At 40.3% G+C, this 18,375-nt stretch overlaps 1 protein-coding gene across 5 annotated transcripts in view; it reads right to left on the reverse strand.

Annotated features, from left to right (window-relative positions):
• MOCOS (molybdenum cofactor sulfurase) overlaps positions 1-18,375 on the reverse strand; it is a 274,042-nt gene that overhangs the window by 204,410 nt on the left and 51,257 nt on the right. For 2 of the 5 annotated variants that reach the window (XM_084509001.1, XM_084509000.1), the window contains exon 2: positions 5,530-5,684. The exons of the other annotated variants lie outside the window; for them this stretch is intronic. The gene's annotated coding sequence lies outside the window, so the exon portion shown is untranslated. The remainder of the gene's footprint in view (positions 1-5,529; positions 5,685-18,375) is intronic. 5 annotated transcript variants of the gene reach the window in all.

The raw sequence follows: 18,375 nt of genomic DNA on the forward strand, positions 1-18,375 counted from the left end.
ATGCATGGGGTTAAACTAAACATTTTTCCATCATAAAATCTTTTGGCACTTATTTTCCAGAGGGCAAGTCAGTTTTACTTTCACTTTATAATAATTTGATCCGAGCTGCTATCTCAAGTAAAACTTCTTTGCTTATTCAACTACACACAGACCAATCTAAATGATAAGATTACGCTCAATTACTTTACCGAAGTTCATAGGCTGCATTAGATAGACTTCAATAATACAGCTCATTAAATACATTTTTTCTTATATTACTTTTTTTTTTCCTGAAAAGAAAAATATTTTGGAATTTTTTTTTCGCCTGGCAAATTTTCTAATACCTTCAAAAATGATGTAATGCTTCAGTACAAAAAGCACCACCTAACTGGAAGATACCATTTTTCCCATGAAAAAAATTACGATCTAACAGACATAAATAGTTTCTGTCAATAATTTAATAGGAATGCAATTATACATTGGCATAAATACTAATACATTCTGATATTTGGCCTAAATTAGTTTCTACAGCTTATTTTCCGTTAATTAGGTGCGCTCCCAAGCATAGATTCAAAGTCTTCAACAATCACTTCCAGGAATGTGCTAAGAATGAAAAAGTACATTCATCAAAAACCAACGTGTTAGTAAAACAAAGTTTTTAATAATACTGAAATAGTATGACAATGGTACAGATTTAACTGGTTCTGAGAAAAGTCATGAAACAACAGCTTCGTAATGACTAGCCCTGCACACAGCAATATGGAAGAGAAAACCTGCTTAACACAGATCTTAACACAGGACTGCTTTTACTAAGAACAGCATGCAGCTTCTATATACCCCTATATCTTTTTTAATTTAATTTAATTTTATTTTTTTTTAAACTTCAGTGAAGTCCAGCATATTATAGTTAACTCAAAGAAAACTAAAACTCACTGCTGACACAAGCACATACTTCTGGTCCTCTTTTTAAGTGATTTTTCATGTGATGCACAGCGTTGGGAGTTTTGGTCCTTTCTTTCAATCTAACTTTGGACAACACAAATGCTCTGCTGGTTGCTGCCATACAGCTTTTCAGGAGTCTGAGGCTTTTCCAGCAGCATTATATTTCACAGGATACCGACATGATCACGTCTTGCACTGCCAGTGTCCTGAAGAGCAAAAGGTAGGAGTAAAAATAAGCTCTCTCAGAAGCAAGGGCAAGAATGGCCTGAATGTAAAACTGCCATTTTTTTCCTCAAACCCGATGCTTGCCATTTGTTGGTGGTATGAGATTCGTTAGTATTCTCTGCAGTCCTCTGGCTGCAACGGGACATAAAAACCTTTTCCAAAGGGCAGTGACTGAAAAGGAATCCAAGTGAAGTCTGTTTGAGTTTCCAATTGTATTACAATGAACAACCAAAGCAGAACTTTGTCTTCAGATCACAGAAGTCTTACGTCTATGCATCAGAAGAGATTCCTTTTAAACGTGAGAATATGCAACAGGGCCCAGTTTGGAGCCTCTGAATTATTTACGAGGCTCTGCTGGACCCTGTATGAGTTAAACCATTAACAAATACGCTATAATCAGCACTTCCTAAACATACCGCACTGATTACCTTCTTGGTTGCGGGCCAAGTTAAAGAGCTGGGCTGTGATCTGCACAGGAGCTTAAACGACCTTTGAAGCAAGAGAGAGCTTGCTTTCTTGAGTAACACGTGCCGGGCTGCTTATATTGCTGCCTCCCTTTACAGCACCTACAGGACTTCTGCAGTCTCTGGGGTACGCATGCACTCTCTAGGTGTCTAGGTATCAATCCAGGAAGTTCAATCTTTTTAATAATACATCAACAAAAGGAGTAGGATATGCACAACATGGGGCTACAGTGTCAAATGACAGAAATCAGCACACAGCAGTCAGTTACATCGCACAAAAAATTGCTCTAGAAGGGTATTGGAGATGCCAAGTGACTGGGTGTCTCCTCCAAATATATATATATATATATATATATATATACACACACACATTTATTTCCAAATACTCACAAGTACGTGCATAACATATTGAGAAGAGAACACGAGTATTTGTACATAAGTAATACCTTATGAGGGTAATTACTGTTCTCATGTTCCTTCTTGCAGCAGAACATGAGGAAAAGCACAGGTGACTCCGGAGACCATCTTCCCTTACAGCTCTTTTCCACTTCGTCTTCTCCACTGTTCCTCTAACTGTACCTTCTGATATTTTTGGCCAAGTACTAACCTAGAAGTTACTACACATGCTTTCTGTCTCACATGTAAATTAAGAGAAACCATGCTGAAACCCATATAGCAACCCCAGTTACTTTCCCTCATTAACCTAAATATCATAATTGTTTGATAACATGACAGACTGCACCAACAGACAAAACTCTCTCAAGGCACAAGGTCTCCTTCATTCCACTTAGCTTCCATAAATTACCACGCTCTCAAAAAATCAAAATACTATTCAGCATCATGGCACAGTGCACCAAGACTGCAATTGCCTTAAACAGAAATCTCTTTTCCAGTTTCATTTTCAAAACAATTAAAAAAAAAAAAAAAAGTCATCCTTTTAAGTCAATGGGATATTTTTGTATCTTTCAGAAGATAAAAACAACAAATACCTTCTCATAGAAATAATACAATGCATTCTTACCACATTTTCTAAATAAACCTTTTAAAGATTTAAGGAAGGAATGAACAACGGAGATTTGTCCTTTCAGCATCTCCGAAGGAAAAGGCTTCTATTTCATTTTCTTGTTTTTCCATCAAAATTAGCATCTACAGAACAGCACCAACACTCAATGAAAACAATACCACCTCTTGCTAACATACCAACCTTTTTTTTTTTTTTTTTGGGGGGGGGGGGAAAGACAACAAGGTTTTTATCTGTTGAAGAAAGAAAAGATACTCCACCTTAAGTCCCATCCCCCAGACAGGGTGGGAGACAGACCAAGATAAACAAAGATAACTAAAATAATGAAGTGCCTCCTTAACCCTTGTTACCAGTGGATGTCTTTGAAGTGCAGTGGAAACACTCGTAATTTGAATAAATTTCCATTCAAGAATTTCAGTACAGGGGACTGAGTTCTAATGCTGGTTAGCTCAGTGCCAGTCCATTCAGTTGACTGCTCTTTTCCTTTGCAATTTCACTTTGTTTATAGGGGTGCTCTGTATTCAAATACAGGCAGGATTTGGGGTACCTGTGAAGTTAATCCTATTTATGCTAATACAAATATCTGAGTATCACAAACCCAATAATAGACTAACGCTACTGACATAATATACAGTTTTTCATATTTGGTAATGACCTTTGCCCTATAAAAATTAATTTCACACTTGCTCCTCTCTTTTCACAGACCCACCATTAAACCAGTTACAACTTTCCCCAATTTTATATATATACACCTAAAGAACATTTTGCTGCTAAATCATGTATCTGCTGCAATTCCTCTCAATTAAAAGGCTTCTTCCAGTACTAATGACATTAAAAATGAAAGAGAATTATAATTTTGCCATCAATTATTCAAAGCACTAAATACAAACGGCCTCATTAACACTATACTAGCTTGGAAAGTGAAAAAAAAGATGATACGTGAAAAAACAAACACTCCCCGGTTTCCCTGATCTCCGACCTCTGAGCTTAAAATCACAACTCTGCTGCAACATCAGCTATTGCATTTTGCCTCAAGGCAGCTAAGAACATATTATGCGCTTAAAAATCAAGGGCCTTCACCCATAAAATGTATAGTCTTGCTGTACTTGAATAAATGACAAAATCAGACCCAACGTGCCTGCTGTGTCTCTCAGTCAGTTTATGACACAATAAATACTATCTAGAAAATATTACCCAGATAAAAACACACAGAGCATGATCAGCCTCCAGAGCTGGCTGCAGGTTTGGATCTGAGTAGGGATTTCACACCCGGAGCCCCCATAGCTCTGGTGCTGGAGTTGCTGACAATTCCCAGTCCACTCTTCAAAGACCACCTCTACTGGTGCAGAGGAAAGCAGGGACAGCTCAACTCTCCTACGCTTTTTACATGGGAAAAACACATCAGATGGCAAATACGAGTTACGCAAGCAACTAATTTTGTAGCATGAAGTGAGGATGGAGAGGAATTTCAAGTGAGGTGAGCGTTACTCATGACAATGAATGATCAAATTAATAACGAACAGCATTGTCATAAATGGAAAAGTAATAGTCATTTGCTAATACCTCAGAGCTAATTTCTGTGCTGTTAATTTTCAAATACTTCCTCACGCTCGCTAGTCTAAAAACTATAACTAGAAGTAACATGACAGAATATTATTATTGAGTTTCTGTAATGAGCTCTTATAATATCCCAAAAATGTCTACTTTTTGTGGAATTTGTGCTTTCGGGCATATCATTACCATATTTCCCCACAGCAAGTACATTTAAGGCAACAACTGTATGCTTGGTTCTTAGCGCTTGCATTTCAAAGCTACTTATTTGTCATTAAGGTGAAATCCATTTGTAGTTCCTGTTTACATTTGGCAAAACTACAAGAACATTTTTCACCAAACGGATCACACAAGAGAAGTAAAAGCGAATCACCTAAACATATCAAAACCACCTCCTAAAACGCTTAGTAAAGGTTCCCAGTGGAGCACAGAAAGGCCAAGGTACAGCATTAAGCATAAAAGTTTCTCTATATCCATCCCATTCTCTTCTTCCCCACTCCCAACTTTAAACAATTTGATTTTTTTTTTTTTTTTCCTGCTAGGGAAGGATGACTGCCAGACGTTTGATGTTCTTACCGTTAGAGCCTGCCTGTGTCTCATAACCAACCTATTAACAGTACATCCTCTGAAAAGTTCGGGGATGAAGCTACAGCAGACTGTATCACCCATCTGTAAGGACATCATGCCAAGATTTCTCCCCTGCACCTGAAGGAGAGGCACGCTCTGTGGCCACTGCTCCTTCCTCCTTGGCAGAGAAGACACCTCTTCATCTTCATGTGCTTTGAAGACTTGATGCTCTGACGGTTTGGTTGAATCATTTCTGCTCACGAAGGGTAAAATTCAGCTGAGGTCTGACGTTATGAGGCAACGTTGTCTTGCTGGCACATGGCACAACCTTGTTCTTCCAAAACCAGCAGTTTCTGCAAAGCCCAGCAAAGGCCTCCATGTTTCAGAATATATTTCCACCACTGTTGGACACCGTGTTCCTCTCTGCTGGTGGCACCACAGGAGAAGAGCTTTGCTTCACCTGCCCCTACAAGCTTGATACCTCTTGGGAGAAGACTGCACCTCCAACTACTCTCTTTGGGGGCAAAAAGGGTATCCTTAGCAGTGGCTGAGCATACCACAGACTTTAACACTTCTCACAAGTCAGCTCCAGGCCTATTCCCTGGCACTTTAGCAGGGAAGCAAGAACCTGCCCCAAATATACCACAGACGTGCACACGATGCCCCTTCCTCCAGGGAACCTCACAAGGACAACGTATACAGTGACATTAAGTGACATAGTTAAATTTCCCTGGGAATATTCCCTGTAAAGGAATCATCATACAAAAAGCAGAAACTCACACTTTCCTGATAGTGTCTTAGAGAACTTCAAGTGCCATCAATGGTGTCAAATTATCCTGATTTATGGATAGCCATCCTTGAAGTACCGGCTCTTTCCAGTATAAAAGCACATATTTCCACAGATATACCTCCCTGTATCCCCCACAGCCAGTTCTCTGAAAAAAAGAAAAACTGGATTTCATTCCTTCAGTATTTTAACCACAGACATGTAATAACAACAAAGAAAAAAAAAAATCAAGTGCCATTAAGACCCTGCAATCTTTCCTCGTACGAAGCCACAGTCATTCATATTATTCAATTCTGTATTTGTTGTCGTTGCTTATCAAAGAAATAGTTTATTTAACCAGCACTGTGCAAAAGCAGCATGATTATTTCACAGTCCCTGGAGAACAATTCAAGAATCACCTCCTATATGGAATGACAACCTTTCCTGAAAGTTATGCTTCTCAGTAACAAAATTATGGCAAAACACACGAGGAAAGAATAATGTCCTTCCCCTGCTCTGGATCCTGGGGGCAGACTGGAAGTCATACCCACACAGGGTGGACTGGCCATGCACCTCTGCTGTCAGACTCGTGCTGAGCTGCAATTCAGCTCCACCACAGCCAGAATAAAACAATAAAACACAACAGGAAAAAAAAAAAATAGTTATAGAAGAGACGGCAAAAGAAAGCATGTCTTGATCATCTCAGGAAAAAGATTTAAAAGTTTTTTTGGTTTGGATGATGTAAACCAAAGAATTAGCCTCTAACACACAGCATTAATGGCAATATAATGGGCAGAGAGCACGAGCAAACATGTTTTGCTAATATTTGTAATTTGTCTGCTTGCATGAGTTCTGAGCTTGCCCGCTGCAGCGACACAAATTCAAGCGGGAAGCAATGTCATCTGCTGCACCTCACTGACTTTCATCCGCTCCAATTGTTTGGAACAATCACACTGCATCTAAGCATCCTCCTCCATAAAAAAAAAAATGGGCTCAATAATATGGACCTCCTTCGACATGCTTTGAAATGAGCTGCTGATGAAAGCTCCTGAAGGGCTAGGGATGTGTATTGTTTTATTCCCCGTGCTTGCATCTGTTTACAAGCAATATCACAAGGTTTTGTTTTCCTCTTAATACCCTGTATCATCTTCCAAATTACTTTAATGTTGTGACATTTAGTTATATCGGCAAAATGCTTTTCCTGTTGACAAATATATACTATAGCAGCGTGCTGAGGTATCAATCAAGAAACGAGAGCCTCTGCTTAATGCATTCACTCTTACACTTTGAATTCAAACAAATGTTTATTCCTAGTCGGTATTGGTCTTGGCACGTACAACAGACAAAAGAAAAGTTTAATACAGCTTGAGTATTTTTTTTCTGCTCAGACTAACATGCCTTAATTTATATATACACCCATTAATTTATACATATGTTTATATTTATGAATGTGCCAATTGTAATGACTGGTTAGTGGAGAGACACCTTGGCCTAAGAGGCTCTGCATGAGCAGGGGGTTGGACCAGATGACCTCCAGAAGTCCCTCCCAACCTCAGCCATTCTGTGCTGCTGTGGTTATAAACAATTTTACATTTAACATTGAAATAGAAAAAATTGAAGCAGATCATTGTGAATTAACCGCTGTGGGACTGGTTCTGAATACAATCACAGGTCTACCACCAGAATGGAAGCAGAAGCAGCGGTAGCTGACAGTAGACGCTGGAGGTACCCATACGGTATCCAGTGTTAAGGTTTGACGATCTGATCAGACACTTCTGGAAACATGACAGCTGTCATGAGATTATTTGCTGCTGTGTACCCCCCGCTTCAAAGGCACTGAAGTTTATCTGGAAAGCATTGCAGTGTAATCCTCGTGACGCTTCACAAGCACACCCGTTCTTTTCTGTACTGGCAGAAATGGAAGAAAAACTGATTAAAGTTCTGATGGTACCAGCTACTTAATCTCTCAGGAGCTGTCACGCTCAGTGATGCAAAGCCAGGAGTATCGACAAAGTGCTTCCAGACCAGCGTTACACACTGTGAACTCTTCAACAGCCCACGTGTTTAAAGGAATAGAGGTTTTCATAATTTTTTAACGGGTAGCTTTAGCTCCCATGAGCTAAAAAGCTGGCTATACCATTCATTAGAGCTAATTGGAATAAAAAACGCCCCAGTGAAAGCTGGTGTTTTAAAATTTAACACTTCTGAAGGGGAGGAGTTTATCTCAGATCTTAGGAGGAAAAAAACATCTGGAAAAGAAACTCAGTAGAAAAAAGTATTGGCGAACCCACCAGGCTTCATAGTTTTTCATAGCTCCTGAAGTACTCAGCCCCATACTACCGCAGGCTTCTAAGGATAACCAACGGGGCTGGCTTGAGTTACAAGGCAGAGGGCATTTCACTGGACCAGAGCCACCCTTTGGGAAACCTGATATTGGAAACCTGAGGTTGGTTTTGTTTCCTTTCCCTTTTTTTTTAACCCGCATAGAGCCTACATCCCAAGGAGGCTTCCCACCATGCCACATGGATGCTTTGTTGTCTTCTATCCCCAGATCTCTTCCAGGGTGCAGCCAGGTCCGTGGAGGTGCACACGAGCAGCCCTGCGACGCTTCCAGTGCTCTGCAGATGAGCTTCCCTGAGCCTGAGCAGAAGGCAGCTCCTAACAAAATTGTCATTGCTTCCCTCCTCACTGCTAGAAGTCTGGCTCCTTTCCAAGCAGTAGTTCATCACCTAGATTAGATCACTCTATTTTTCTTATGAAAAACCCTAGGCCTCTAAAGGAACAGGAGACGGAAGGTTTAAAACCAAGCTTGACAATAAGCTAAGGAAGTTACTATTGAAATAGCAATTTGTGGCATGAAAAGGAATATTAAAGAAGCTTACTTTCTGTCCTTAGACATCTGTCTCCTTTCCTCTTGCTCATGCTCACCTTCTTCCTTTGGCTCAGTGTTTTACAAAGAGGCTTTAAAGAATGCAGCTGAAGTGGGAATCAGTGCTCATGATCAGTCATTCTCAAGGAAAATGTACCACAGCATCAAACGATGTTGGGCACAGAAAGAACAGAAAAGGGTGCCTCCTAAGGAACGTGTTCCCTTTATGTTGCAGTTACGGTGGCTTGTTCATAGGAGAACCATTTCCACGCACGGTAATCCCTTCAACGCTGTAGAGCCATCAGAGAGGTGTGAGCACATCAAGAGCTTTTCATTCTCATCAATGAAAGGCTAAACCTCTGCTTAATTCCAAAACCAAAGCCTTTACTGCAGGTTTACTCTGCAGAAGAAAAACAAATTATTTGCTGATCATTTGAAAAGTCACCCTGCTACTCTCAAAGCGACTCTGAAGAACCAAGGACAGATATAACTTCTTTTACCATGACTTTTTAGTTAAATTCAGCCTCAGAGTGTTTCACCTGAGCATGAACTTGGAGTAGTTCCACCAAAATCAGCAATTTATTTCCCTGACAAATGACTGATTTACAGCTATGGTTTCACTAAGACTCACATCCAAGAGAATTTCCTTGAAAAATTAAAATAAGATTCTCACAAAGACCCCTGCTTTGCCAATTAGGATGACTTTTGGAGTTATTTAATATACACAGCAAACAATTTTCCCATTACAACTGTCATAATTTTTCTCTCTTCTGTATTTCTGCTGTTCATGAGTTAGAAACACTGAGGCAGTTCACTGATCAAACATTAACTAGACAATCCTTAAAACAGAGGGCTTAATTTTATTACCAGAAAAAAAGCTGGCATGGGCATACATCTCAGTCAAATCACAAACAATTGTGAGCAACAGACTGGAGAAGAGTTCGTGAGGCCCCATGCGTTGACCCAGGACGCAAGGCAAGTCAGCTGTGGAGCAGTGCAGCCACAATGCTCTTCTGGTTTCCTTATTTTATCTTCAAAGTACGCCTCTGTGGCCATCCCTTAGAGGGTATTTTTGCATCTTTGAGGTCTCATGCAGAGAATTTTATGCTCACAAAACGCATCTTCTGTAGTTTTTAATTTCTTACATAACGTGAGTTTCCCAAATCACTTCTAATGAGTTTAAATGGTGTGTGGTTTTCTCCGCCTGCAGCAGTAATAAATTATAGCCCTTTTAGAAGGACAGGCAGTCATCCTGCATTTGGATTATCAGGCTGTTTCTGCAGCACTGTACCTGTCACTAAGCATCTATGACAAGGTGGTATGAAGAGGACCAGCATCACGTTGCTGCACGTCACAACCACCCTCAGGCCACGATACATTGCTTCCACAACTTGCACATGCTTAAGGGAAAGCATTTAAAGGCTGCTATTTGTTAAACAAATGTCTGATTTATTTGGGAACATAAGAGTGCAATAATCTACACACAGTTTTGTCCGAGCATCTACCCATCCAACTATAGGTAACAGCACATTTATTGGAAAATGTGTCTGTGGCTGCAAAGGCTCCTTTTTCATACAGTCTTTAATTTTGCTCTGTTCAGTCCATTGAGCAAGTTGGTTTTGCCAGTTAGCCACTTTTATTTATCTGCTTTTATCCAGTCTCATCAGAGGGCAACATGCATTATCAAAGCCCGCTGTCCATCACGGCTGAGATCAGACAGGGTATTAAGCAAAGTCTCCCACTCCACTCACTGAGCTTACATGCTCCAAGATTGATTAAATCTGAAAGTAAAGCCAATGAGCGTTTTCCTAGCATGTGATGGATCAAAGCTGACAACAGGACTCAAAAATGTTGCTCACCGCTGCAGCGCAGCGGAGTAACACCTTGTTTTGTGACAACTCTAAAATTTACATTAAAAGAAATTATAGGCAGATATACAAATTAGATATAGATCATCAGTACATTTTACTCAACTGTGATAGAAAATCCTTTTTTTTTTTTTTTTTTTTTTTTTTTAAAGGCAACATACATTTCTACCCATCACTGATACCATCAGTTCCAAATCACTGAATTATGGCAACTTCAGTGCCCTGTGTGGCATGGACATACAGAAGTGGACAATCCTAGGCCTCATTTTCTTCCTTTGGAAGGAATTACAGGACATACTTTGTGATGATGGTGCAACTTTACCTGACCTGTTAAAAAGTTTGAAAAGGGGCACAAACAGTGATATTTGGTGTGTAATTGTGCGTTAATGAAATTAATTCACACAACATTAGTTTAATTAATGAATAGTTGTTCAAATGAGCTTCCTGTCATCTTTCCAAATTTTAAATTAGGACATTATTCTACACAATGCCAGAAGAAGTTTAGTTGTGTAACTGCCCTTCCCCAGTTAACCATGTCACCAAAAGATCACACCATTACATCTCTCTCTCCTTAAAGAGGACCACCACTGACAAAAATGCTGTCCAGCCATGTTCCTCACTTCCTTTTTGAAAACAATTTTAGGTCCTGTTGCTCCAGGGATTAACCTGAATGAGCACCGAAAGCACATCTTTTTACTTCTCTTGTAAAAGGCATATTCCCCTGGCTACTACAAGAGAGGAGAAGTGAGTCAGAAAAATCTTGAAAGCAAGGGAGGGAAACAAAACAGCGTTGGGAGAAAGATTTCTCTCCCAGACCTGCCTTCCAATTTTATATCTGTATTTCACAGAGCAGAAAAAATAAAATAAAAAAAAAAAAAAAAGCAACTTAACACTTTCCTGCATGCCTGTCTTACAAGATCTGCCTGCCCAGGATCACATCACAGTGCATCGCTTCTACATGGCAGGAGAAAGGTGAAGGGGCAAAGAGAGGCACGGCACAGGACCTACCTGAGCTGCCAAGAACACTTCCAGGAATGTAACGACTTGCCTCATTAGCAATGAAACTAATGAAGTCTGACTTTTCACAGCTTTGCAGCCCATCTTTATGCCTCCCTGCTCTATCATATGCCCACCTCTCCATGACTCTGACATCCCTTTCAGCTTTTGAGCCCACCTTTTCTGTAACACCTCCACAAGCCACATCTCCTTCTCCTAACAAATGTGATAGGAACCAGCCTGTGACGGCATCCAACTCATTTGTGTACAGATCAGTGTGCAGACAGGGCAATGCTATCAGGACTGTTAACTTAGGAAGAGAAAAAAATAATTATACCAACCCCAAGCTGACGTATTTATACGAAGAAACTTAAAAATGGGGCTGGAAATTTTTTTTTTAAGTTCAATAAGATACTGAAAAAAACAAACAAAAAACACCTTAAAAACATTTTAGTGTCAGATAAAGGAGAGCATCTGCACTGAATATTCTTGTGCCTTGGGCCAAGACAGCCTATTATAAAAACCTGAGACATTTGAGAGCTCAGCATCCTACTTCCTAAATATCATCTCCACGTCAAGCAACCGCTAGCCTTCTGCTCTGCAAATATATTGTGTTGTCTAACCATTTATCAACCCTCGTACACCGGTGCTCTTTGCTATGCGGCACTCCTTGCAGTATGGTCTTCCTGAGCTCAGTGACAGTCTTTTCACATCCACGTGAAGCCTCTGCAGCACCTCTCCGATACAAAGTATGCAATGAATCAAGGCGACCAACAAAAACTGACCGCTCACCTCTCCATTTGTCTTTTTGTCCTTAGACTGGGAGTACCCTTGAATTCTGGAGAGCAGCTCGGATACGACGACTGATGCAATAACATAGAATGGAAATTTCAAGACTTTCACATGTCAGGTTCTGCTTTCACAGATGTAATTCCAGTACAAATACAGGGAGACCAGGAGAGGACAATATCTGTCTGAAAATTTACAAACACTCTTTGATTAATTATCTTTAATCTCATATAGATATATATATATATTAAAGAAAGAACAAAACAACAACAAAAAAAACAACACATAAACCACAGGATAGAAATATACAGAAATATGCTGGGAAGAAATCAATACACATCACATATATAGCAACACCCTAACAGAGGAGAAGGACAAACAGGAGAGGACACGAAGGGAAGGGAATGCAGAATGCAGCACTGATGGGGGATTTTGTAGGAACAAGACTGTGCCGCGTTTCCATTTTTTCAGTAGGAGATATGAAAGCATCATGTGCTTTACTAAATAAAACATCTGCTTATTTTAATACTTCCATACTCTTAATACATGTCTTGTACAGACATTAATTTTAGAGATAACATATCTTTTAATTAGAAGTGCAAGTTTTATAAATCGCTGTCTGATACACTGCAGCATCCATGGACATCCATTAAGCATCTTTCCAAATGATTTCTTTTTTTTTTAAATCTCTACATGTAAATTTAAATATCTAATGTCCATATAAATTTATTTCCTACTGTAAAGAATCTAGCCCCAACTGGTCAACTATGCATTTCTAAAAAGGACCTCGATATTCTGAGTTCATGTCAACTGCACCAGATTTCTAGGGTTTGGTACTTGGCTGTTTCCTCAAGATCTCTGTGCTCCAGAAAGGGCTTACAGTTTTAAATGCATTGTGCTTTGTGGCATAGGCAATTATGGACCCAGTGTAATGGTGCAGTGAATGTCTTTATGGGTATTAAAACACCAAATCTGAAGTTAAAAGTGAATTATAACTGTTATTCTAATACAATTCAAGACAGAAAAGACATTACCTGAATCTTTGTGGGAATTTTTCCCCTCTCTTAAGTAACTAAAGATCTATTCAATACTGAAATAGTAGAGTGACAGCATCGACACTCTTCCCTAAGAGCCACGTCCATCACAACGCACAAAAGCTCACCCAACACTGGGTGATGAACTGGAAGATCAGTTCTGTATAAAGCAGACCACTGACAGCCTTTTGAACCCTGATATGGAAGATAAGGAATTCCTCGACAGCACCTCCTGTATATAGCCAGAGAAAGACGAAAACGTCTGCAACTGACCCACAGCTATTTACAACCAACTAACTCCAGTTTACGTTCCCCATATGGCTCTTCTTTGATATCAGTTCTTTGTAACAGCATATTTAAATAACTACCGCCAGCTTGAAATCAACAGGAAGCATTAGGAACTTACTTGACCAGCTAAATTGTTTTTTACGAGGCAATTGCCACGTAGTGGTGCAGTCACACTACCTGTATTGCAGCTTGTATTTACAATAACTTCTCCACCCACTAAATCCATCTTCCCTCAATGCCTTTGACTGTCTCGAACTGTCCACCAGCAGCCTTCTTCAATAAATAAGTTTCTCTTGCTTTCTTTTCCCTGCAAATAGAAATCTGTTTCACAAAATCAAATTACCCTGTGACACTGGGGCTAGAGGGGTATCCAGTCGAGGACAGCAGCAGGTGAACAGCCCAGGGATCTCACAGCCACCAGCCTTGCACAAGGTGGGATGAGGAACTCCCAGTTTTTTGGTAATAGGTCTCCCAGGTTGCTTCCACTCTCCCTAACTAGCTAGGTCTGAACATCAGCAAATATCTGTTTTTTAACATCTTGACAGAGTCACTCTAGATGCCTAAAATACACGTAGTGTCATTTTCTGAATCCCATACTTCTCCAAAAACTAATTTTACAGAGAACATGCCAAAAAGAAAAAAAAAATGTTCAAAATAATATGTTCTGTAAAGAACTGTTGCTTTTCCCCCCCCCACACAAAGCATATGGCTTATATAAACTGTAAGACAGCCCAACAGGATATAAAGGCTATGTTAGTACGCATTTGGGATGACTGCTGTACCTCACTCATGGTTTATGACTTATACAGAATGTGACAACTTCAAACTCACTCTGCTAAAATTTTGGATCTTCTATTTTCACGTTTTATCACTGCTTGGGCTGAAGCTGTCCATGTGCAATTTAGCCAAAGCCAGGGACCCTGGGTATCTATGCTTCACTTAATGCAGCCTGAGGGGAATCACATTCTTGCTCTGGACCCAAGCATTGCAACAGAAGCTGTCCTCGGTCCCTCCACAGCCTGCACCTGCTCAGTGCCACCAGCAGCACCTTGCAGGGCCATCCCATACTCTCAGGAATAGGAAAAGTTGGTCAGATGCAAGAAGGAACCAAGGTGCATCCTCTGCTGCCCTGTCTTTTGCACATGGAGTCTCCTCTTGGTCGTGGGGATAGCACCAGGCAAAAATGTCCACTGGAGAAAGGCTCCAACCTGTAAAGCAAACAAGTAGAATGCCACACGCCTTGCTTATAGTTCAGCACAGACCTTGGGAAACAATGAGTCAGAATAAACTTACTCCTTATATCAACCTGGTTTTTGAAACGACATGATGAGACTTGAATATTGCTAACTGGTGCGCAAAGAGGCTAATAATGAAAGTGTTTTTTTTTTGCTGAACACACACACTTAGTCTTCAAATAACAGATTGGAAAAAAAAAAAAAGATTAATTCACAGGTAGAAATTGCTGGCAATCAGCAAATAAGCAGAAAGTAACAAACACGAGTGGAAGACAGCTGCTGGATCTGGTCTCTTCTTTCAAAAAAAATGTTAGGCTACAAACCTTTTTTCTAAGAATTAAATATATATATATATAAAACAGGCACAAACTGAAAGCTGAGACCCAAAGCTGGCAGCATTACTGGTTTGACAAGGCAACCACGTTTCTGTACCAGTGGAGAAGGGGAAGTCACGCCTATGTTGGCTACCAAGCCAGGAGCCCAGCACAGCTCTGCAGGCTCACGGTACACTCATCCTCACACGTTTCATAAAACCCAAGCAGCAGCCAGCTATCAACAGAATTACTCCGAGCTGACACGCCAGAATGCGTCTCCGACTTCTCGAATTTAGCCAAACCTGCAGATTATCCCAAATGTGACAAAATAAATATGCTTTTCTACCCTCAGAGGACGGCGCTGACCTTTGCTAACAGATTCACTGAGAACTAACTGAAATGCACGGAGAAAACCTGCTAAGCCTATTAGCTACTTACAGGAAAAGTATCAGTGCAAATAATTACCGGCAGTATCGGTAAAAAAAGTATTATTTTTGTGTAAGGGCAAGTACCCAACTACTTCTTAACCAAACAACAGAATAAACACTCGTACGGAAGACCAGTTCATGAAACTTCATTCCAGTTTCAAGGAAACAAAGGCCAATTTTGTCATTCAAAGCTCAGTTTGCCCTTTGTTCTTAAACGGGCAAGCTACACTGTTACTGTTAGCTGGACATAATCACACACAGACCGGTAAGGTAAAACATGAAATTAGCAGGGCATTACGTTTTTACATTTGACATTTAACGTGGCAGCGCGTTTGACATTAAATGTGACAGTGTATCTTAGCTCAAATAAAGGCTACTTCCAGAGTCAGCAGCCCTTAACGAGTACGTGATCACTAATATGCCCTGGTTTTCGTTTGGGGTGTGTGCGTGTGGAGTCCGTCACTTATCACTCCTGGAAAGCTCCTGCTGAAATGGACACAGTTACCTTTGGGAAGAATACTGGCACCTAACCAAAACTGGGAAGGTATCTTGGGTCCAAACGCAGCCTCGCAAACGTCTGCTTTTTCTTTTTTTTTCTTTGCTACGATAAAAATCACAGAAGTGTATTCATTCCCATTACTTAACAACGGAACCTATAAACTCCTGCTGATTCCTTTAGCCATTTCTAAAGCATAATTTACAATCCTACACTGCAGATAAGGGTATGTTGTTCACAAGATTAAAGTCAAGGTCACGTACTGCACATGCACTGCTGCCTGTGAAACACGGATCGGTTTCACAGACTCCACATATATTTTTAGAAGGGGCTGCTCAAGCCCTCGGCTAACAGCCCTTGAATTACAAACGTGAAGATAAACCTTGACTTAAAAGGTAAAATTTACGGCTTCTGTATCAAAACAGACACAGCCCTGCTGATTCAAGGAAGCACGGCCGATCCTTTCATCCCCTCACAGAACCTGAAAGGGAAATCCCCAACACATTCAGTAAGAGCCTTCTGATGGAGACAAGAGTGAAACTCCCACGGACTTTGATAAGATCACAAGTAGAACATCTTTGAAAAAAAAAATAAAATCCTGCCTTTGTAATGTGTCCAGCAGCTGCCCCTACAAATACATATTGTACCACCTTCTCAACAAGCACTTGTGCAACTATTCACACTAGAGCTACACCAGAAGCCTTAACACCACCAAGTGAAAGCTTTACATGTATGACACAGAAAAGGCTTCTGCCTTCCTCTGAAAGCACAATTTGCACAAGGTGTCCTTAGCAAACATCACCAAATACCAACGATCAGGAAGAAGTGATTAAACAGACATGCACTAATTTTTATTACCACGTGCTACATGTAATGGGTTGACACCTCCAACACGGACCCCTGGGCTTACTTCATGGATATCTAGACAGGAACCAAAAAAACTCAACACATAAAAAGTGAACAGCAAAATTGGGATTTTTAAACACCTTTAATGATGGAAAGATCTTTGAAGCATGTCCCAGATGAACAGGCAGAGCAAGACACTACTGTTAGCTACCTAAAAGTAGAGTTTGTTCTCTTTTACCTACAGGACCTGGTTAAGAACACTCCTTACCAGAAGGGATTAAATGGCAACACCTCTGTGCAGTACTGAGGCAACACCTTGAACAGCTACAGGTTCCTTCAAGAATCAGCATCTGTACAGTCAGGACTTACCCATAAAGCTGATATGAGGCCATCAGAGATCCAAAACTTCTGCCTCATCTCCCTCACCTTCTGGCAGGTCACTGAAAATGGTTAGGTTGCTAAATACCTGAAAGCCCCACTAATTTCCTCTATGTCACTTGGAGGAGGCCCTTTTACTCGCTTATACTGCTGTAACCTGTACATGAGCCACCTTTCCTTCTCCTTACTTCATCAAGGAAACAGAGACCTACAGCTTCAAAAGCCATTTGTAACTTCAACATCAATGTGTGAAGACCTTCAGCAGCGGGGATACAGCTACATGGCTAAATAAAAGGGGGACAAGGAATAGGTACAAGCAGCATGCTCATCATCCACACTGCTCCACCATCACCCAGCTCCTGGCCTAGTCCAAACAGTCAGCTTTGAGCCAGACAGACACATAAGGCAGGGAAACTTAACCTTACACAGTATTGCCATTACCTAGAGGAACAAGTTCTTGACTAGAGGAGAGATGCCCCTGTTTTTAACATGAGGATCCCTGGCAGGACAACACATGTGGATACACAGCGATCAGTTTATGACACCAATCTTCCTCATAGATGTGAGGACCCCTCAGGATGAATGGACGACTATTTATGAATTGAATAAAGCATCACAATTCTCAAATAAAAATGTAAAAAAATAATCAAATCCTAAAATAAACACTAAACTTCTACAAAGGGTAGAAGGAATTTGCAATCTAGGTCCCTTTACCATAGACTACCCTGTGTTTTCAGTTAGCTAAATTATGACAGATTCTAATTTATACCTTGTGTGTGTTGTTGCTGTTTTATTGAAATATTCTCAAATACTTATCTTAGTTTAGTAAACAGCATGACTGAAGTGTAACTTAGTAGCCTACATTAGTCGTAATATTTTGAAATTGAGGTAAATGGACTCCTAACATACTGCCTTTGCAGTGACCTCTTACTTGGGAAGCCAGACAGACCCACTGGATGCCATAAGCAGATAAGCTTAATTTCAAAACTTGGGAGACTCATGAGAAAAGAGGCTGATTTTCAAGGGTTTTATAAAGCCATCTATCTAAATGGCTAAACAATGGCTTTGGTTATAAAACACTAATTTTTCAGAATCTTGGCCTGAATTTACCACCAGCAGTTTCTCATTATCCAACCTTCAGTGATGCAACTAACATTGCTAAATTTCAGACTTTGAAATCAGCCTATAGGCTCGTGGCTAACAGGAGAAGAAAAACTCTTCAAACTGCTGTTTGACATTATTTTTTTTTCCACATTCCCCTAGAGAGAAAAAGTCTAACTTCCTTATTTTTTTTTTTTCCCAGAAATACTTGTGCGTGA

Source organism: Aythya ferina (genome assembly GCF_964211825.1).
Source record: "Aythya ferina genome assembly, chromosome: 2".
Classification (NCBI taxonomy): domain Eukaryota; kingdom Metazoa; phylum Chordata; class Aves; order Anseriformes; family Anatidae; genus Aythya; species Aythya ferina.